Below are 22,364 nucleotides of genomic sequence, written 5' to 3' on the forward strand. Positions count from 1 at the left end.
GACACAAAAATACACAGATTAGATCAAGTCAGGAAAGAAGAAAAGTGTTAAAAGTGAGGCCTGGCCAGCCATGGTTGTGCACACCTGTAATCCCAGCAGCTTGGTCGGCATGCAGATGTGCATGCAGTTTTAAGCCAAAAACAAATCTTAGCTTATTTTGCTATGTGACCTCAGACAAGTTATTTAATCTCTCTGAACCACAGTTTCCTCAGTTGTACAATGGAGTTATCCCCTATTTCAAAGTTTCTTAAGAAGATTAAGTGTTGAACAAAGATAAATTATACTATACAAATACACAGCTCAATATTTATCACACTGCAAGTACTCAAAACATAGAAGAAGGGTTCCAGACATAGCTCAATGACAGAGCACTTGCCTAATGCACCTGAGGCCCTGGGCTCAATCCCTAGTATCACAAAAAAAAGGGGGGTGGGGAGAAGGAGGAGGAAGAAAGAAGAAAGGAGGAGGAAGTGGCAGAGGAAGAAGAAGCAGCAGCAGCTGAGGATTCCGCTCAGTAATAATGTAATTGCCTAGTAGGCATGAAGCCCTGGATTCAATTCCTAGCACAAGAAGGAAAACCAGCATGGTGGCACATACCTTTAATCCCAGGGATTCAGGAGGCTGAGGCAGGAGGATCACAAATTCAAGGCCAGCCTGAGCAATTTTAGGTAGACCCTGTCTCAAAATAAAAAACAGAAAGGGTTGGGGATATAACTCTGTGGGAGAGCACTCCTAGGTTCAATTATAAATACTGCAAAAAGGAAGGAAGGAAGTGAATTTTGCTGGAAGAAATGTAGAAAATGAAATAAAAAATAAAAGACCAGTTAAAAAGCCAAAGGAAAGGCCAGATTTGAGAACTATTTGGGAAGTAAAACAAATTGGGCTAGTAGAACATTGTTCTTCAAGCCTCAATTAAAAGTAAAAGAAGAGGCTGGGTTTGTGGCTCAGTGGTAGAATGCTTGCCTAGCATGTATGAGCCACTGGGTTGATCCTCAGCACCCCATTGAATTAATTAATTAATTAGGTATTGTGTTTCACAAGTAAAAATTTTAAAAATAAAAAATAAAAGTAAAAGACACACAGGGCTTCTTTTTCAGGTTTCCCTAACAGGGTCTAAGACTACTGTCACCTCCTCTTCAGACACCAGCCCAGGCTAGAGACCACATGCCACATATGTCAGCTTTTACCATCAGCACCACAATAGATGTGGTAGGTGTATCACAAGGTGGGAGCTCTTTAGTGTCAGAGGACTGGCTTAATGGCCCCACTTAGTTAGAGCAAATTACTTAGCTTCTCCTCATCTGCACAATTAAGATAATGACACCTACACTCAGGGGCTATGAGGGTTCACATAGCATATGACCCAGGAACATAATAAGGACTCAGTCAGTTAGAACATCACAAATCCTACACAGATGTAAAACACATTTTACCCTGTCTCTTATAAAAACACTGTATAACCTTATCATGGCTCAAGTCCATTTGGAAGATTCTGAGTTGAGACAGCCCTGTACACATCAGTAAGTTGGCTCTCTTATGGGCAACCAATGTTCCATTTACAGAAAGCCTGTTTGTATTTCCAATATGTGTATAATATCTTCTGCCATAATGAGTATTATATGGTTCCTAAATAAATAAAACTGGTTTCATAGAGCTCATCTCTGGAGCAGCAGCTGGGATAGTTTTACCCAAAAATTAAGCAAAAAAATATTGGCCTTAATCCCGGAAAACAAGTATTCCTTTCAGACAAAACTGGATAAACCAATTCCTCTAATAATAAATAGATAAACACTCAGGGAAATGGAAGAACTAGAGATAACCAGAGTAATCCACATGGTGAAGTTCATCCAAAGTCAAGAAAGTAACCAGGTAAGGTCCTGGAATGTACCACTTCAGATCTGAATTGGCCAAGGGAGGCAAAGAATTACCAAGTATAAAACACCAAAGTTACTACATTTAAGCACTTAAGAATAAAACAATTTGCTCTCATTAAAAACCAAGATTCCTGCTGGGGGCCAGTGGCACATGCCTATAATCCCAGTAACTCTGGAGGCCCTGGCAGAAAGTTTGCAAGTTCGAGGCCAGTTTCAGTAATTTAATGAGATCTTGTCTCAAAACAAAAATAAAAAGGGCTAGGAATATAGCTCAGTGGTAAAGTGCCCTGCAGTTCAATTCCTACTATGAAAAAAAAATAAAAGAAAAATCAAGATTTTTTATAAGAAGTTAAGAAACTGGAAAGAGAAAATGCAGAGAAAAATAACAGTGGAGACAAAATTTAGAAATAATGCATGTGAAAGAGTAAGCTTCCAACTGAGTAGGTTGTTTTGTTGATGCTTCTATTGGTAGCTGATTTCTCTTAAGAAATGTCTTGACTGTATTCTTTACAAGTCATTCTTTGCTATTTCACTTAACGAATAGTTAAAGAAGTGATTCGTCAAGGGAGAAAAACTCTTTAAGATCTACAATATTTTTTATTTTCATGTATTTGTTGCTTAAACTAGTACACAATTTTATACAGATTTCAGCTTGCAGCCTCTCCCAATTCATCTTTCTCCTTTATCATTTCCAGTAAGTCTCTGTGAGTCAAAAATTCTCTATAGTATAACCCTCATTTGTTTTTAATATAATAGTCCATCATCACTCGTGCCCCTAGTCACCTAAACAATTTCTCTTCTGTCAATGATCAGGAATTTTCTACACTTATAGGTTTTGTCAGTTATACTAACTGTAATGGGATGAACTGCATCCACTGCCAGTGAACAAACACTTGCTGAGTGAAATAGTGAATAAAAATCACACTATCAACAAGGCACAGTGGCACACACATGTAGTCCCAAATACTTGGGAAGTGGAGATAAGACTGCTTGAGCTCACAAGTTCAAGAACAGCTTGGGCAACATAGCAAGACACCATATCAATTAAAAAAAAAAAAAATTGGGGCTGGGATTGTGGCTCAGCGGTAGAGCACTTGCCTAGCGCAGGTGGGACCCAGGTTCGATCCTCAGCACCACATAAAAATAAAGGCATTGTGTTGCGTCCATCTACACCTAAAATATAAATTTAATTTTTTTAATTAGCTATTTAAATTATTTCTTTCTTCTGTCACTCAGTCTCCCTCTTCCTCATCCTCATCCTCTCCCTCTCTCCTTTTGCAAAGTATACAGGTGAATTTAAGTAAGGCAAAATATTAGATGCAATTCTACTAGTTATAGCACCTTTGTACTGCAGGTAAAAAAAAGGGAGTCCTGGTATTAGTGAGTTTAATGTCCCAGTACAAAACTATATTTATTAAGTGCCTAGTGAATAAACATTTCAAGTACACCAGCGTGAAGAAAATGTAGCAAGAGATTAAAGTTTGGATGCTGTTGGAAGCCTTCCAGGAGGAGAGATTTTGAAACAACCTCTAAAGCAAGCTGAATTAGATGAGGAGGGAGGAGAGGACATTCTACCCAGGAACCATGACTTAGATGAGAGGTATTGAAAAGGCAGTCGTGTTTCCTTGAAAGGGAGATAAAATGATGCAACAATCCCCCCCACCCCTCCTCCCTGGTTCTAGGCATTGAATCCAGGGGCACTCCACCACGGAGCTACATTCTTGGTTTTTTTTTGAAACAGTCTAACTAAAGTTGCCCTGGATGACCACCAACTTATGATCCTCCTGCTTCAGTATCCCAAGTCACAGGCATTACCAGCATGTGCCACCACGCCTAGTTTCATCAATCAATGGCACCTGCCATTTCATTGGCACTGAAATGTACAGATGAGAGGATCCTGGCCACAGAGTAACAAATATATAAACAAAAACCATGAGAAAACTGACAAGTATAATGATAACACAAATTACTAAGGTTCTTCTGTCAACTAATGAATAAACAAAATGTAGCTGGGTGCAGCGGTACACACTTGTAATCCCAGCCAATGGGGAGCTAAGGCAGGAGGATCACAAGTTTGAGACCAGGCTTGGCAAACTTAGCTAGGGTCTAAGCAACTTAGCAAGACCCTGTCTCAAAATTTAAAAACTTTTAACTCACCAAAAACAAACAAACAAACAAACAAATAACCCAATCAATAAATGGGCCAAGGAACTGAAGATACTTCAAAGAAATACAATCGATCAACAAACATATGAAAAAATGTTCATCATCTCTAGCTATACAAATCAAATGTTGGTGAGGATGTGGGGGAAAAGGCACACTCATACACTGCTGGTGAAATGAACACTCTAAAATGGTAAAATTTGTGGTATGTGAATTTTTTGCCAGAAAGAAAGGAAGGGAGGGAGGAAATGGAAAAGGGAGGGAAGGGAAAGAAGGGAATTGGAAGAAAAGGAAAACAGAAAGATAAAATGACTGAAGTTAATACCTTTGCCTGGAAAGGCAGATAAAAGCATCCCAAAAGAGGTAACCAACCTGAGTATTATAGGACAAATAAAGCTTTCCATAAACAGAGAAAGATAAAGTCATTCAGGGAGAGAGAATGATATATATACAGAAGCACAGTTCCATGGAGCTGGAGGTTGGGGCAAATGAGGGGACTAGAAGAGATCAGAAGTAAACAGGCCAGATTATCTACCTACTTATCTATCTATCTTTATTCATTCATTCATTCATTCATTCAATGCAGGGGATCAAATCCAGGGTTTCATGTATGCTAGGCAAGAGTATACTTGTGCTACATCCCCAGCTCTCAGGTCAGATCTTAATTTTGCACTGTCCTAGGGCCCTTGCTAAGGAATCTGAACTTTCTGCTAAACAAGGATTGACAAATATGTGACAGTACCACTTTCTTGTCTATGCCACTGAGTCCTATTGAGCTCTTAAGTGGTCTTCACATCTGTCTTCAGGAAATCCTCCCCACAACTCATTTCCTCCCACTGGGAAAACTAAAAGATCTCAAACAGGGAAATGGCATCATCCCAATTCTCAAATTTGTGGCAGGGGGTGGGGTGTGCTAGGAATTGAGCCCAGGGGTGCTCTACCATTGAGCTATATTCCCAGCCCTTTTTTAGTTTTTGAGAAAGGATCTCACCGAGTTTCCCAGGCTGGTCTCTAATTTGTTATATTCCTGCCTCAGCCTAAAAAGCTGCTAGAATTAGAGGTATGCATCACTGCACCCAGCCAAATTCTTCAGTTTGAGAAGACTCTGGTGGCTATCTGAAAGTATAGAGATTAGGTAGAAAGTTCTTATAATAGTCTAGACAAGAGATAATAAGAGATTGAACTACAGTAGTGACAATTAGAAGGGAGAAAAGAAGAAACAGAGAGACTAAGGAGGTAAAGCCAGTAACACTTCAGTAGCCAGCTAAAAACTGCCTTCATGGAGAGGACACCTTGGTTATCACTGTCTCCCAACATCCATTCACCTGGCACAAAGCAAAGTGTTCAATAAATATTTACCAAATTGCTGAGTTTCCAATCAACATTCTCTCACTGAATCTTCACAATACCATAAGGAAGATTACTATTATCCTCACTTCATAGATAAGGAATCTAAATTTAAACAGATTAAGTGATCTTCTCCAGTACACCTAGCCGAGAGTGGGAGAATCTGATTCTGACCTAGACTTTCAACTCCAGAGTCCAATGTCGTAAACAACAAGATGAGTAGCAGCATTGTTAACTGTGAAATGACAGTAGCAGACAGAAAATGGAATGAAGTCAGAGATACAGATTTGGATATTTTCACCACGTTCAAGTAGCTGAAGTGTCAAACATGGAAGATAAGAGAACATACAGTGGGGAGCTGGGGATAGGTCAATCCATAATGGAGTCAAAAAAAAAAAGGAATCGGCACAGAAAGTCAGACAGGGAAAGAAGAATCAGAGAAGTATACTATCAGGAAAGGCACCAGCAAGGTGGCCATGACCAAGCAGCATTTAGGGCAGGGATTCTAAAAGGGGTTGAAAGTTACTAGTATTTTCTAAATCTGTCAGAGCATCAGAATCTAGGAAGCTTGTTAAAAAATATAACCCTAGCTGGGCTTAGTGAAGCACACCTGTAATCCCAGTGGCTCAGGAGACCCAGGCAGGATAATCAAGAGTTCAAAGTCAGCCTCAGCAAAAGCAAGGAGCTAAGCAACTCAGTGAGACCCTTTCTCTAAAAAAAAAAAAAAAAAATAGGGCTGGGGATGTGGCTCAGTGGTTGAGTGCTCCTGAATTCAATCCCTGGTACACTCCTCCAAAAAAAAAAAATACAGTTCCCCAACATAACTGCTAAGGACTGAAGATCTTTGTGCCCCCCACCTAATTCTTGTGTTTAACTTTAATTCCAATGTGATAATATTTAAAGGTAGGTTCTTTGAGAGGTAATAAGGTCATGAGGGCACAGCCTTCAAGGGATGGGACACGTGGTAGAAGATCTTTCTGCCATGTGAGGACAAAGCAAAAAACCATCATCTGCAAACCAGGAAGAAGGCTCTTACCAGGAACTGAATAACCCAGCAACTTGATCTTTTTTTGTTTTGTTTATTTTTGCAGGGTGGGGGAGGTGTTTGGTTTTGTTTTGGGGTTTGGTTGGTTTTTTTGGTATCAGGGATGCAACCCAGGGGTGCTTAACCACTGAGCCATATCCAAAGCCCCCGCCTTTTTTTTTGAGACAGGATCTCACTAAGTTGCTATGGCTGACTTTGAACTTTCGATCCTCCTGCCTCAGCCTCTCAAGATGCTGGGAGTACAAGCTTGCACCGCGTGCACCACACAGCCAGCATCTTGATCTTGATCATGATCTTAAACTTCCCATCCCCCAGAACTTGAAAAATAAATCTATTTAAGCCTAGTTTGTAGTATTTTGTTTTAGTAGCCAGAACTACCTAAAGGACTTGTATAAGTGACTCAGTCTCTTCTTTCCTTTTTCTCATCTCTAACGTGGAAACAGTAACATGGCCCTCATATATTATTGTGAGGACTTCAGTAGTTTTAAAGACAATTCCCAAGCAATTTTAACACACTTAAAAACTATCTTTGTGCAACCTCAGTTACAGGAACCACAGAAGGATTTTTATTTAAAGAATTTTTTAATATTTGTTTTTCAGTTTTCGGTGGACACCTTTATTTTATTTTATGTGGTGCTGAGGATCGAACCCAGCACCCTGCACATGCCAGGCTTGAGCCACATCCCCAGCCCCAGGGAAGGATTTTTAATTGGAGAGAGATGAGTAAAAGACAAACCTTTCAGAAGGACTGTAGAGATAAGAAAAGAGGAAGGAAAAATCAATTATCGTAACTGCTAGACCTGGAGGGCATGGGTTAAGAGTAAGGCAAGGAAACCAGAAAGAATAGAGTAAGTATAATGTATTACCCAGGAAAAGTCAACAGTGAAAGGAAAAAGAGGAATTAAATATGACTCCATGGCTTAAAATCTCAGTGACTAAAAAAATGGTGGCTTGCCCTCCACCAAAATTAGAAAGAATAGAGGAACAGCTAGTTTTTTTGGAAAAAAGAATGCCATACAAGCTATTTAAAGATAAGTGCTATACAAATAGGCTAATTGAAAGTAGATGTGTTTTGGACAGGAAGATAGTACAATGAGGTAAGAGCAGCTCTAAGGGCTGGGGATGTGGCTCTAGTGTTGGCGCGCTCGCCTGGCATGCGAGGGGTGCTGGGTTCGATCCTCAACACCACATAAAAATAAAATATTGTTTCCACCTAAAACTAAAAAATAAATATTGAAAAAAAAAGAGTAGCTCTGAGATGAGATGACCTGGGTCAAAATACCAGCATTGCCATTTTCTATGTATAGGACACTAAAAAAGTTATTAATTTCTCTAAACCTTGGTTCTTTCATTTATAAAACGAAAATGAAAATAATCTCATCTGATTATTTTAAATATAAAGTAAAAGAAAAGAAAGCACTTAGCACAGTGTCTAGTACATAATAAATTAGCTTGCAATAAATGTTGAAAATTACCTTTCACTGTCCCATGACAACAAACCAGCTACGCTTTAAAGAGGCTAAATCATATTATCAAAAGAGTCAGAAAATGTCCCAATTCCAAGACAAGCCAGGAAAAAAGGATTTCTTGAATTATGAGATCAAGGAATGAACACCCAAGTTAGTACCATGGTACCATTTCATAAAGTAGGCCTTCATTCCTCACTACAAAAATACCATATTCTTAGGACACTGTGTTTCTAAACATTTGCATAAATGTTCTTTACTTAAAGTCTGCTTTAGTTCACACATTAAGTCAGTATTTACTGCAAATCTACTGCAATAATTATATACAATGTAAGAAAACGTGGTGCCTGTATGAGGAGATTACAATCTTGAAGATGAAAAAAATTCAAGAACACAAGCCCAGCATGGTGTACAAATGTATTCCCAGTGACGGAGAAGGCTAAGGAAGGAGAACTACATATTCAAGCCCAGCCTGGGCACCATAGTGAGACCTTGTCTTACTTGTCTCAAAATAAAAAGGGCTGGGGATGTAGCTCAGTAGTAGAATATCTGCTGGCATGTGCAAGGTCCTGGGTTCAATCCCCAGTACTACAAAAAAAAAAAATTGTTTTAATTTAAAAATTAAAATTTAGGCACACAAATATCTGAAGTTCCAAGCACATTGTGGAATGCCACTGATGCACTGTTTCTTTGCCAGTCATGACTGTCAGAAGGGAGAAGGCATATGTGAGCTAGAACACAGAGTCAGGAAAAACAAAGTGAATACAGGCAAGGAAACCACATGAAGGCAGATGCACAGCTGAAAAAAGGCAAAAGTATTCTGGGAAGAGCTAGGAATCAGGATTAACTTAAGAACTATAAAGTAACTAACCCTAAGGTTGAGGACAAAAAAGAGGGAAGGGCCATAAGGTTTTGAAGCCTGTATTTTCCAGGAGAGAACAGGTTAGGGAAGTTAGCAACCGTATTTGCGGGCAGGATGATGGATGTGACTCCTGATATGCTAAGTAGAGAACATTTCTGAAACCACCTTCTCATAGCTGACAAGCTTTTAAAGGTGGATAGGGCTTCAGTCTCTAGTCCAGTCCTTCCATCTTTCTGACTGAGAACACCAAGATCAAGAAAGGTGACTGATTTGCACAAGTTATGAATTTATTGTCTGAGGTTAAGTTGCATCTCTGGTCTATAGACTCAGTTCATAGTACTTAACATTTGCCCAAAAAACCAGGATGAGAATGGGTTTGTAGCTTGGTGAAGAAACCAGACTTAGAGTTACAGAACTGAGTCATTGGGATAAGATGAGGGGGTGGAAGAGCTAAATCTCCAAGGGCCAGACTTACAGAGGGTATATAAGAGGAAAACATAAACCTGGGTTATGTCCACACCTATGGCAGATGTATTTTTTAAAACTATATCTAGACTGGCATAGTAGCACACACCTGTAACATCAGCAACTTGGGAGGCTGAGGCAGAAGGATTGGAAGTTCAAAGCCAGACTCAACAACTTAGCAAGACCCTGTCTCAAAATAAAGAAAAGCAGGTGCCTGGGGATGTGGCTCCATAGTTAAGCATCCCTGGATTCAATTCCTGGTACCAAAAACATTAAAGGCATATCTGAGGGGCTGGGGAGGTAGCTCAATGGTAGAGTGTTTGCCTAGCATGCAAAGGCCCTCAGTTCAATCCCAAGCACAGGGGTTTAGAGGAGGGAACACATCTGAGAGGCAAGCAAAGAATCAAAAACAGAGTATAGGATTCTAGAAGCCAAAGTTAGCATATCCTTTTCAGCTAACACATAGGTACTCAATAAATATTTGCTAAATAAATATATAATTGAAGAACAAGAAAAGACAAAGTTGGGCGTGATGGTGCATGCCTGTCTGTAATCCCAGATCAAGAGGCTGAGGCAGGAGGATGGTGAGTTCAAAGCCAGCCTCAAAACTTAGCAAGGCCCTAAGCAATTCAATGAGACTCTGTCTCTAAATAGAAACTACAAAACAGGACACTAGTGGAATGGCCCTGAAAATGTACAACCAGAGGAAGGAGAAGTTATGCTTCATTTGTGTACTACATGTCAAAATGCATTATACTGTAAAATTAATTAATTAATTAATTTTTTAAAAATAAGGTTGGGAATGTGGCTCAGTGGTTAAATGCCCCTGAGTTCAACCCTAGTACCAAAAAAAAAAAAAATAATTATATATATATATATATATATTTGAGCTCTGTGCTAGCTGGATATGTAATGTGGGAATAAATACAATAACTTCACAACAACCCTCTGAGGTAGAATTTTAACCATTATCCTCACCACATTTCATGATAAGAAAAAAGGTCATAAATTGCACAATTTGAACAGGAAGGAGCCCAGCCAGGCTTAAAATCAAGTCTTCTCTATTAAGAGAATACCATTAATTTGCAGATAAAATAACATGATAATGATGTTTAAAATGTAAAATGTTATTATATTAGTTAGAAACAAACAGTGGCAATATCTGGGATTTTAGCTTTAAAATATGACAACAAAAGAGTGGGGAATACATTGTAAGAAAATTGAGGAAGTGATGACAATTGTTGAAATTATGTTGATAATTAGATGATGGGTGCAGGAGGGTGTGTGGAACCACATTGAGTTACCTTGCCTTCCATTCCTAAAGCACCACAGGGATCTGAAAGATCACTGTAGTCTGGCATGGTAGTGACTCCCCACACTCCCCTCCCCCGCCCCCTCTGGGATAGCAAGGTCAGTCTTCTGAGTAGGCATACCCCTAGGGTTGAGCTATACTCACCTATTCTTTTATAATCCTACCCCTTTGCCCTGTTTGGGCTAGAATGTTCCATGGAAACTCCCTTTGTGTGTCCCCTTCTCTTGCTCTACCTTTGGGTGTGGCCTTCCTAGATTCAGTCAATCTGATAACAGCCTATATCACAAAGCTAGATTCAACCCCCTGAAATGAGGCAAGGACCTCATCTGAATGGCTTCTCTTCAATAAAAGGGTTCAGCACATGCACAGGCTCTTTCTCTCTCTCTCTCTAGTCAGAGGAGCCGTCACAGGACCCGTCACAGAACCCAAAGAAAAAGGTATCTCTGTCCCTTGTGTGATTATTTTGTGCAGCCCAGTTCACCTGGAGTGACCCTGAGTGTTTTAGTCATGAGAAATGTGACAGGAGGGTTCAATATATTATTTATACTCTTGGTGCTGGGGGATGTAGCTCAGTGGTAGAGAGCTTGCCTAGCATGCATCAGGCCCTAAGTTCAATCCCCAGTTCTGCAAAAAGAAACAAACATGGGCTGAGGTTGTGACTCAGTGGTAGAGCTCTTGTCTAGCACATTCAAGGACATGGGTTGTATCCTCAGCACCACATAAAAATAAATAAAATATTGGACTGGGGATGTGACTCAAGCAGTGGGGTGCTCGCCTGGCATGCGCGGGGCACTGGGTTCAATCCTCAGCACCACATAAAAATAAAATAAAGATGTTGTGTCCACCGAAAACTAAAAAATAAATATTAAAAAATAAATAAATAAAGGTATGTCCAACTGCCACTAAAAAATAAATATATTTTAATAAAAAAGAAACAAACATTATACTATACTCTCTGTGGTTGTATGTTTGAAATTTCCCATAATAAAAGGTCCACTCATGGGGGCCAGGGTTGTAGCTCAGTGGTAGAGACCTTGCCTGGCATGCATGAGGCAATGGGTTTAATCCCTGGCACTACATTAAAAAATAAACAAATAAAATAAAGGTATTGGGTCCATCTACAATTAAAAAAAAAAAAAATTCACTCATGTGGAGTTTTTCTTCCAGCATGTATGGTGAGGAGGAGGGAATTAGTCAGAACGAGGTAGAACAAATACAAGAAAAGAATCGTTCAGGTTAAGCTAGCGATATAGCTTTAGGAGAGCATGTACTTACCATATGTGAGTCCCTGGCTTCAATCCCCAGCACTGAAAATAAAGAAAAAAATGTATATTTGGTCCAGACAACCAGGAACTCACCTCAAAGATATTGTTCAGAAGAAGTGAAGGGGCCAAGAGCCAGACAACAAAGGACTAAGAGGCACAGATTGAGCAGGTGGTGAGGAAATGGCACTAAAACTTATACTTGAGAAAAAAAGAGGCGAGGATAAGAAAGAGCAAGCAAAGGGAGTATGAGAGGCACAGGGCCAACCAAAGTTACTGTGTTCTTCCTTTTACATAGGTAAAACAAAATAGAAGTCAGGCATGGTGACGAGCACGTCTGTAATCCCAGCAATTTGGGGGCTGAGGCAGAAGGATTGCAAGTTCCAGGCTAACATTAGCAATTTTTTGAGATCTTATCTCAAAATCAAAAGGAATTGGCTCAGGATCAGTGGTAGAGGCCTCTGGGTTCAATCCCCGGTATTAAAAAAAAAAAGAAAGAAAGAAAGAAAGTAGAAAGGGAGAGAGAGTAGGAGGGAACATAGAAAGATACTGGAAAAAACAGCAGTAGGTAGAAGCCAATTAGGTGCTTGCTTGAAGAACAAAAAAGAAAGAAAGAAAAGAAGTTCACCTCTTCTGGGAGGATGAAAAAAAAAAGTAAAATTCTGAAACTGGACTGTATGAGGGATTGTGTAATATAACAATGAAAGGGGCGGACTCTGACATTCAATCATAGGACTTTAATCCCAGCTTGTCACTGGTCAACTGTGTGGCCTGGGGCAAGGCTTTTATTCTTCAGGTTCTAGTTTCCTCACTGGCAAATAGGCTGACAATAAAAGTACCCTTCAAAATAACCTGGGTGATGGATATGCCAGTCATCCTGATCTGATCATTATACACTGTATACATGTATTGAAATATCACATTGTACCCCATAAATGATTATTATTTGTCAGTTAAAATAAAAAATACTAAACTTTTAAAAACATGTTTGCAACACATCTGAATATATTTGTTAGCTCAACAGTATATTGCTTTAATGCCCTTTCTCAAAGGATTACAAGATGGAGATGCCGGGGCTGGGGCTGTAGTTCAGTGGCAGAGCACTTGCCTAACATGTGTGAGGCATTGGGTTCAATCCTCAGCACCACATGAAAATAAAAAACAAATAAAGGCATTCTGTCCATCTACAACTATTAAAAAAAAAAAAAAAGAAAAAAAAAAGATGGAGATGTCTATAAACATTACAAAAGCCAAGGCAAGAAGCCCCCCACTGGCGTTCAGCTGAAGTGAGCTGGATTTAGCATTAGCAGTATGTTCTTTCTATATCTGGGACTCCATTTTAAAGTATGTTAATACAGTGTGGAGGAAAGTAAACAGTATACTTCTTAGAGTTGTTGAAAAAGCTGTTAAGAGTTGACACAAGGGGCTGGGGATGTGGCTCAAGCAGTACCGCCCTCGCCTGGCATACGTGCGGCCCGGGTTCGATCCTCAGCACCACATACAAACAAAGATGTTGTGTCCTCCGAAAACTAAAAAATAAATATTAAAAAAATTCTCTCTTTAAAAAAAAAAAAAAAAACAAGAGTTGACACAAGTAAAAGACTTGTGCCTGGGAATAATTATACAATATGACAGCTGCTATAATAATAATAATATTATTATTATTATTATTATTGAAGAGTTAAACTCTCCCCTAATAGGCAAGAACTCTCATGAATCAACACAAATATGTTAGTCCAGCAAAACTTAGCAAAGGACATGAAGAGGGTATACATATGAAACAAACTCATGAAAAGATGTCCATTTTCCTCTATAAGGAAATGTAAAAACTAGCTATCTAAGCTTCAAACTTGCAAAGACTTTTAAAAATATTGATGCTGTTCAGTGGTAGAGAAGAAATTTTTTTTCTTTATTTCTTCCCCCTCACCCTCTCCACCCCCACCCCCACCCCCAGCTTTGGTATTGGGAATTGAATCCAAGGGCAGTTTTCTACTGCACTACATCCCTAGTCCTTTTCATGTTTTATTTTGAGACAGGGTCTTGCTAAAGTGCTGAGGGTCTCACTAATTTGCTAAATTGCTGGAATTACAAGCATGTACCATCACACCCTGGAAGCATGCAAGAAATATAAATTGATGTAACCTTTGAAACATGTATAACCTTTAACACAAAAATCCCACTTGTAGGGGAAAATCTATCCCACAAGTATACAAAGTATATAAATATTTATACAAAGACAATTGTACAAAGATGCTTGTAACTGCAAAGAAATAGAAACAAATGTCTGTCACTAGTGGACTAGAAAAGTTGATACCAATATACAATGTAATATTATATAACTATTAAAAGATAGCATAGATATGTACATTCTAAACATGAAAAAAAGCCCAAGATAAAAGCATTAAGTGAATAAGAGCAAGTTACAGAAAGTAGATATATTATGATCCCATTTCCAAAAAAAAGGAATTACTTTTCTTTTTACACACATATCTGTTAGCATGCACGGTGGAAAAACAATCTGGATAAATATAGATCAAATTCTTAATGGTGGTTAACACTAAGATGAAGAATTTCGTGTTTATTTACATATTTATTTATTTATTTTAATTTATTGTGGTATTATGGAATGAACCCAGGGCACTTTAGCACTTTATGACTGAGATACATCTCCAGCGCTTTTTAAATTTTCTTTTGAGACATGGTCTCATTAAATTGCAGAGGCTGGCTCAAACTTGAGATCTTGCCCCAGCCTCCTGAGTCACTGGGATTATAGGCCTGAACTGCTACCTCATTTTAGGTGATTCTGAACTAGAAATGTAGCTCAGGGATAACGCACTTGCCTAGCAAACACAAGGCCTCGGTTTCATCCTTAGTATTGCAGAAAAAAAGGGGCAGGGGAGGGGCTGGAATTCTACCATGCTCGTATATTACTTGTGAAGCAAGGGAAAAAATGTCAAGTACTTCCAAAGTATAAGACTGAATGATGGAAGTCTGGTAATAGAAAGGAAGGGGAAAATATTAGAGAGCACAAGTCCTAATGTGAAGTCATTGGTCTTGAGCCTAAGAAAAAGACAAGCTTTAGGAAATGTGAAAGCAGTTACACTATGAAATAGAATGCTTAGAAGGCAGCACAGGAGAACACTGAGAGGCAAAGAGAGCTCAACTCAAGTGAGATTGTGAGAAATGCCTGCAAATGGCACAGCACATTTTCCTGAGACAATGAAAGCCACCAGGAAAGAGAATTTAGGAATGGCAACTGGCATAGCAGAGACAGCACAGTGTCAGGGAAGCAAGGACTTCTAAGACCTGGGAAAGGCATTACTGAAGCTGTGGACCATGGACAACTAACATCAAGATTAGGGTGGGAGGTAGATGAAAACATGGGGGAAAAGATGGAGTATGTAAGACAGTGGGACTGGAAGATATAGTTGAAAGCAGAGTACAATTTCCAGCAAGAATTACATCCAAAAGATTCTTTCCCAAATTTCCATTTTTCTTCCAATTTCTGTACAACATCACATCAGAAGACTTTTACTTATGTCATGGGCTTAATTGTAAATCCAACTCCATCTGGTTCTAGGATATTCTCTTGACCCCTAAATATGAGAAACACGGGGCTCCAGTTCTTCTAAAGTTGCTGGGACACTCTTAACAGAGCAGACTTCCCTGTCCGGCACCTCCTTTCTGTGTATCTTCTGTTTGCAAAGACTGGAATAAGGAGCCCTGCCAATATCATTTGAGGACATAAAAAGGACCTTGAACTTAGAATCAGAAAACTAGCATTAAGCTGGGTACATGCTGTAATCCCAGAAACACAAGTGGCTAAGGCAGGAGATCACAAGTTCAAGACCAACCTGAGAAACTCAGTGAGACCCTATCTCAAAATAAAAAAATTTAAAAAGCTGAAGATATAGCTCAGTGGTAGATCACTTCTGGTTCAATCCCTATTACAAGAAAAAAAAAAAAGAAAAGAAAGAGAAAATTAGCATCAAGACCCAGCATAACCAATGTGATTCTACAGCATGTACAATCAGAAAAATGAGAAATTATACCCCATTTATCTATCAAAGGGCATAAATGCATTCTACTGTCATGTATAACTAATCAAAACAAATTAAAAATTTTTTTAAATATATTTTAAAAAGACCCAGCTTTTCTCTCTGCTTCCAGATCATCATGTGAGTCCCTTCCCTCCACCATATTTTCTGCCTTATCTCAAGCCCCAAGGAATGGAGCCAGGTGTCTGTGGACTGAGACCTCTGAAACCATGAGCCCCAAAATAAAATTTTCCCTCTAAAATTGTTCTTGTCAGGTATTTTAGTCACAGCAACAAAAAAAAAAAAAAAAAAAAAAAAAAAAAAAAAAAAAANAAAAAAAAAAAAAAAAAAAAAAAAAAAAAAAGCTGACTAAAACAGAAATTGGTGCCTGGGGTCTTTGCTGTGACTAACCTTATCATGTGGTTCAGAAGCTTTTGGAGTTATTTGGAATTTGTAGGAGGAATTTTGAGATGTTCCAGCAGTGAAAGCTGGAAATGCTTTAGGTTGTTATAAATGAAGCTTAATGGGCCATTCTGGTGGGAGTTCAGAAGACCAGAATACTGATAGGTCTGTGCACAGTAAAGACAGGGCTCATGAAGTTTCAGGGAAGGAGGACTCTACTAGAACTTGGACTAGAGGCCATTCATGTTCCATTCTGGCTAAGAAGTTGTCCTGAGACTTTCTGTGAGGCTGAATTGAAAGGTGATCTGGCAGAAGAAATTTCTAGACAGCATAGCATTCAGAAGGTGGCATGGATACTGCTGGTGGCTTTTACCCAAGTTTATTTGATATGAACTTGAAAGGTGGGAGTAAGACAGGGGTGAAGGAAGTTGCACTTCTTTTTTTTTTTTTTTTAAAGAAAGAGTGAGAGAGACAGAGAGAGAGAGAGAGAGAGAGAATTTTTTTAATATTTATTTTTTAGTTTTCGGCGTACACAACATCTTTGTATGTGGTGCTGAGGATCGAACCTGGGCCGCACACATGCCAGGCAAGCACGCTACTGCTTGAGCCACATCCCCAGCCCCGGAAGTTGCACTTCTTAAAGACATTAGAACCACTAAAAAGAATGCTAAAGACTTTGCCCAGAGACATAAGGAAAATGGCTTGAAGACATCTCAGGAATTGGCAAGACCACACTCAGATTCCTTCTTGCACAAAGAGGCCTAGGAAGTTTTTTCAATGTGCTCAGCCACCCAGGCACTCAGAAGCTGCTACAGCCAGGGTCCCTGGAAGCTTGTCTGCTGCTTGAGATGGCAGCAGACCTTGGCATCAATAGTGGTGCTGATTCTGCAGGAATGTAGAATGCTGGAGTTAAGGAGTCATGGAGGCTGCCACCAAGATTTCAAAGGAATGCCTAGGAGGCCAAGCAAAGTGCCTCAGGGTTGGAGACCCTGTGGGCAGCCCCTGAGAGGGCCATGGATGGAGATGTGAGGAGGAAGCCAAAGCTGCAGTGAAGACCTTCCAAGATTAAGAAATTCTAGTAATATGGGACATCAGCTGAGGAAAGCTGCAGAAATTGAGCAGAGGCAAGCCAACAGAGAGGCTGTGTGGACTGCAACCAGTAAGGATACAGAGGCAAAGCTATACAAGTCCTTTGGAGAGAACATCACAATGCGATATGTTCCAGATGCCAGACACAGAACTACAAAACTTGTTTGCCCAGCTGGATTTCAGTCTTGCTTTGGTCCCATCCCTTCTTTATATGCCACCATTTTTCTGAATGGAAATGTTTACTCTGGATCTTTTTATGTTAGATACTTGTAAACTGCTTTTGGTTTTTATAGGAGCTCACAATTTGAGTTTACCTTGAGTCTCAAAGGAAACTTTATTATTTTTTTTAAATATTTATTTTTTAGTTATTCAGCGGACACAACATCTTTGTATGTGGTGCTGAGGATCGAACCCGGGCCACATGCATGCCAGGCGAGCACGCTATCGCTTGAGCCACATCCTCAGCCCTCAAAGGAAACTTTAGACTTGAACTTTTGGGCAATGCTTGAACTGTTGAGACTACGGGGACTCTTAGAAATAAACTAAATGTATTTTGCATTGTGAGATAAGCATGAGCTTTTGGGGGTTGGGGCATAATGTTATGGTTTAGACATGAGATGTCCCCCAAAAGCTTATGGTGAGACAATGCAAGAAAATTTAGAGGTGAAATGATTGGAATATGACACCCTTAACCCAATTAGTCCCCTGATAGGGATTAACTGAGTGGTAACTGAAAGCACGCAGGGTGTAGCTGGAGGAGGTGGGCACTAGGGATTTGCCTTTGGGATATATATTTTGCATCTGGCAAGTGGAATCTCTCTGTGCTTCCTGATCATCATGAGTCACCTCCCTCTGCCACACTCTTCCGCCCTGATACCTCAAGGTACCTTAAGGTACCTTGAAACCTCAAGCAACCTCAAGCAGCTGTCTATAGATTGAGACCTCTGAAAACATGAGTCCCCAAATAAACTTTTCGTCCTTCAAAAAAAAAAAAAAAAAAACTGGCTTTTTTTCTTGTTGGCTTTGTGTATTTTAAAGCAAGCCACTATACACCACTTCAGGTTTGCTTGTTCAGTGGGGTCATCTCCCTCACAGGGATGTTGGAAGGATGAAGTAAAGTATGCATACATAGAAGTGTTTTATGAAGTATAACAAACATATGCAGAGTTAACTTTCCATGGTAAGACAAACACTTTTCATTTCTCTTTAATGTAACTAATGTTAACTCGTCAATGCTGCTGTAAAACCACAAGCCACTGCTAGAACCTACAATGTGCCTGTGCTGGCTGAAATTTTCCATATTCTTATTGCCTCCAGACTATATAACTACTTTTTTTTAATTGTTTTTAGATGTTGATGAACCTTTATTTTATTCATTTATTTTTATGTGCTGCTGAAAATCGAACCCAGTGCCTCACACATGCTAGGCAAGCGCGGTACCACTGAGCCACAGCCCAGCACCCTATAACTACTTCTTGATATCTCAACACTGCTCTCAAAATATCTTCAATTTTTAACAGCTATTGCCAAATTAAAGTGCCTACGCTTTCCTCAGTTTTCCCTTTTATCTCATACCAATTTTTACCTTAACCTAACTACAGTTATTCTTAATGTTTTCCTTTTCTATAATTTGCTATGTTTCTCACTTACACAAAAGAATAACTGCATTATGTAGACTTCAGTGAACTACCTAACACCCAGCTTCAGGAGGATTTCTATGTGGTCTGATAAACTATGAAAATTAAATGAGAGTAATTTAGATGATATCCTCTTATTTTCCCACTAAGAACCAAGTGGGTAAACCAGATGCAGTGGCACATGCCCATAATCCAACTACTCAGGAGGCTGAGGCAGGAAGATCATGAGTTGGAGGACAAATTAAGCAACTGAGTGAGAACCTGTCTCAAAAAAAACAAAACAAAACAAAAAAAACCCACAAAATACCATAATCAGCATAATGCTGTGCCTTCTTGATAAATAACTTAAAACACAGTCTCCTGACAAAGAATTAATCCATCAGTTTCAGGATTAGTATAGCATTAGACTAAGTAGAAAACTGGTAAATATTTTCATAGTTATTGAATTCAAATTCACGAATAGTTCAGTCAAATAAACATATTTCCTGCATACGCTGACACAACGAGTTCGGCTGTCTTCAAAACCCAGTCAGCAAAAGTCACAGTACCTTCATGCTAAATTAATTTTTCATTCCCAGGCAGGTAGTATGCTGGCAGTAGTTATGGGGAGACCTGGTGGCCAAAACTGACTCGTTACTTCTTGATACATGAGGACAAAGTACTCAGAACAGTAAATGAGCAATGAAAAATCGAGATAATATCAATAAAAAATTTACCACATTCTCTCCCAAATAAAACTTTTGCAAGACCCAAAGAGAACAAGTAATAGCCCCCAGCCTGAAAACCATGACCATATGAAATAAGCAACACATTTTCACAGCCAAGTGTTGCCTTTAGCAACCTGGAAATACAAAGCTAGAGGCACTGCTTCAGCATGGATAAGATGCAGCCAAAAAGTCAGAACACTCATTGTAACACCAGCTCCACATGGAATGATTTCATGTCATTTTATATGCAGAGGTCATTCGTTTTTTGACTCAACATTTGCCAAGTAGCAACGGTATGCCAGAAATGGTTAGGTGCTAGGATATCAAGATAAACAAGGGCTGGTGATATAGTTCAGTGGTAGAGCATTTTCCTAGTACATATGAGGATCTGGGTTAGATCCCCAGCACCACACACACACACACTCACATACACACAAACAAGATCCTGCCCTCAAGTAGATTACAATCTAGACACGTACAGCACACAAAAAATACCAAAACTTAACAGTATAGTATAATTATGAAAGAAGCTTACACAAACTGCAAGGTCATGAGAGAGATTCTGCTGGACCCAGGAGGAACCAAAGGTTTTCATTAGGAGAAGCTGTGATCTTGGGGATGAAGCATAGTAGTAGAGTACTTGCCTAGCATGCCTGAAGCACTTGGTACGGTCCCAGCACCGAGAGAGGGGGAGAGAGAGAGCAAGAACAAGGAAGGAAGAGAGAAGGTAATGTCTGAACTCTTGGTTTGAGCCATAAAGTCTTGAATGAGAAGAAAATTATTAGAAGGAATATCCTGAGCATGCTGAGACCTTCAGGGAGTTATAAAATTGTTATTAGAACTGAGCCTCATATGCCAGAAAAACTGTGGCAGAGAAGAAACTAGAAGATACAGGAGGGACCAGACCATAAAGGGTCTTGTAAGATGTTCAAGCAGGGCCATACCAGAGTGTAGATACAATTTCAAGGCCAAAGGAATATTATTTACTTTTTGGGGGGTGGGGTGGGGGTGGGCATGTGCTGGGATTAAACCCAGGACTTTACATATGCTAGGCAAGCACTCTACCACTGAGCTACATCCCTAGCTCCTTATTTACTCTTATTTAAAATTAAAGGCCACCTGAATAAAGGGGGAACTTAACTAGGGCAAGACTCTAAGGGATTTAGAGGCCAGTCGGTTTGGTTTGGTTTGGTTTGGTGCGGTACTGAAGATTGCTCTACCACTGGGTTACACCCCCATCCCTTATTATTTTTTATTTTGAAGAGTATCACTAAGTTGCAGAGGGTGACCTTGAACTTGCAATCTTCCTGCCTCAGCCACCCAAGTAGCTGGGATTACAGGTGTGAGCAAATGTACCCAACAGGGTCCAATTATTTCAAATCACTTCTGGGCTCTATTTAATTTTCCTCTTCAATATTAGTAGACTCCCCTCCCCCCCAACACACACACACACACACACACACACAAAGAAAAAATAAAACAGAACAATTCTATAACCAAGCCTGTGAACCTTCTGTTCATCAAAAACATGTCTGAACAGAATCCTAGGTTCTAGCAAAGTAGCCCCAATTAGAAAAAGATGACAAATCTCTCCTGCATCTGGAGCCTTCTAGACAAAAAGACCAAAGTCAGGTCCCTGATGCCAGCAGGAAAAAAAGCTAGAGAAACATCCTGATCAGGGACCACAGAGAACACAATGCTGCCTGCCACACTCCAGTGCTCTGTCAATGGGAATGCCCACTGTTCCCAATCAAGGACATGTCAAATAGTACCTCCTGGCTTACCACAGAAACTGCCAGGAAAAAAAAACATACCAGTGCCAAGAATGACCTTGGACTTTATAGTGTGGACTCCTGCTTACCAGTACTAGATAAAGACTACCTTAATAATTTCCCTCCCTTAGTGCCAGCAGATGCACACTGCATAGCTACCTTCCTCATTGAACAAGAAAATTGGGCTCCTCACCCCTACAGAGTACCTAGTCACATTCCTACCACTAATACTGCATAATAATACATACTAACTTCCACTAACAGCCAGCACTGACCACCCAGGAAGCAAAAGGCCCTCATCTCCAGTCCTCACTACAACTTGCAATTCTATAGCCTCATAGATGAAGTAAAATATAAAAACAAAGCTCCGAGAGGTTAAGAGTTTACTCAGGGTCAAAAAGTCAGCAAGAAACATAGGTGGGAAGTCTCCAAAGACTACTACACTAGGCAACTTTCAGAATTTTTCTAAAGAAAGCAAAATCTCTATCTTCTTTCCAAGATTTTCTGAAGTTGATCCATTTAACTAAGTAGCCAAAACCATTTAAGTAATCATCTTGCCTTCAAAGCAACATATGATCAGGTTTTTTTTTAAATATTTAATTTTTAGCTGTAGTTGGACACAATACCTTTATTTTATTTATTTATTTTTATGTGATGCTGAGGATCAAACCCAGAGCCTCGCATGTGCTAGGCGAGCTCTCTACCCAGCTAAGACACAACCCCAGCCCCCAGGTTTTTTTTAAACAAGTGAATATTCCAGATGAAAAATGAGGGCTAGCTCAAATAATTTACTATGATTTAAGTGTCTTGATTTTAAATTTCTTCATTTATTTTTGGTCAAGATATATATGCAGAGCTGGGCACTGTGACACACACCTATAATCAATCACAGCAGCTGGGGGAGACGGCCCTGAGGCAAGAGGA

At 39.6% G+C, this 22,364-nt stretch overlaps 1 protein-coding gene across 5 annotated transcripts in view; it reads right to left on the bottom strand.

The window, feature by feature from the left end:
* Window positions 1–22,364, bottom strand: part of LOC125613634 (helicase ARIP4-like) — a 143,481-nt gene that overhangs the window by 87,641 nt on the left and 33,476 nt on the right. Inside the window, exon 2 of one of the 5 annotated variants that reach the window (XM_048794645.1) lies at window positions 11,810–11,841. The exons of 2 other annotated variants lie outside the window; for them this stretch is intronic. The gene's annotated coding sequence lies outside the window, so the exon portion shown is untranslated. Of the gene's footprint in view, window positions 1–597; window positions 661–11,809; window positions 11,842–11,892; window positions 12,199–22,364 lie in introns of those variants that run through there. 2 more of the 5 variants (XM_048794644.1, XM_048794643.1) reach the window with 2 other exon arrangements.

The sequence above is a fragment of the Marmota marmota genome, unplaced genomic scaffold, assembly GCF_001458135.2.
Source record: "Marmota marmota marmota unplaced genomic scaffold, marMar, whole genome shotgun sequence".
Lineage (NCBI taxonomy): Eukaryota > Metazoa > Chordata > Mammalia > Rodentia > Sciuridae > Marmota > Marmota marmota.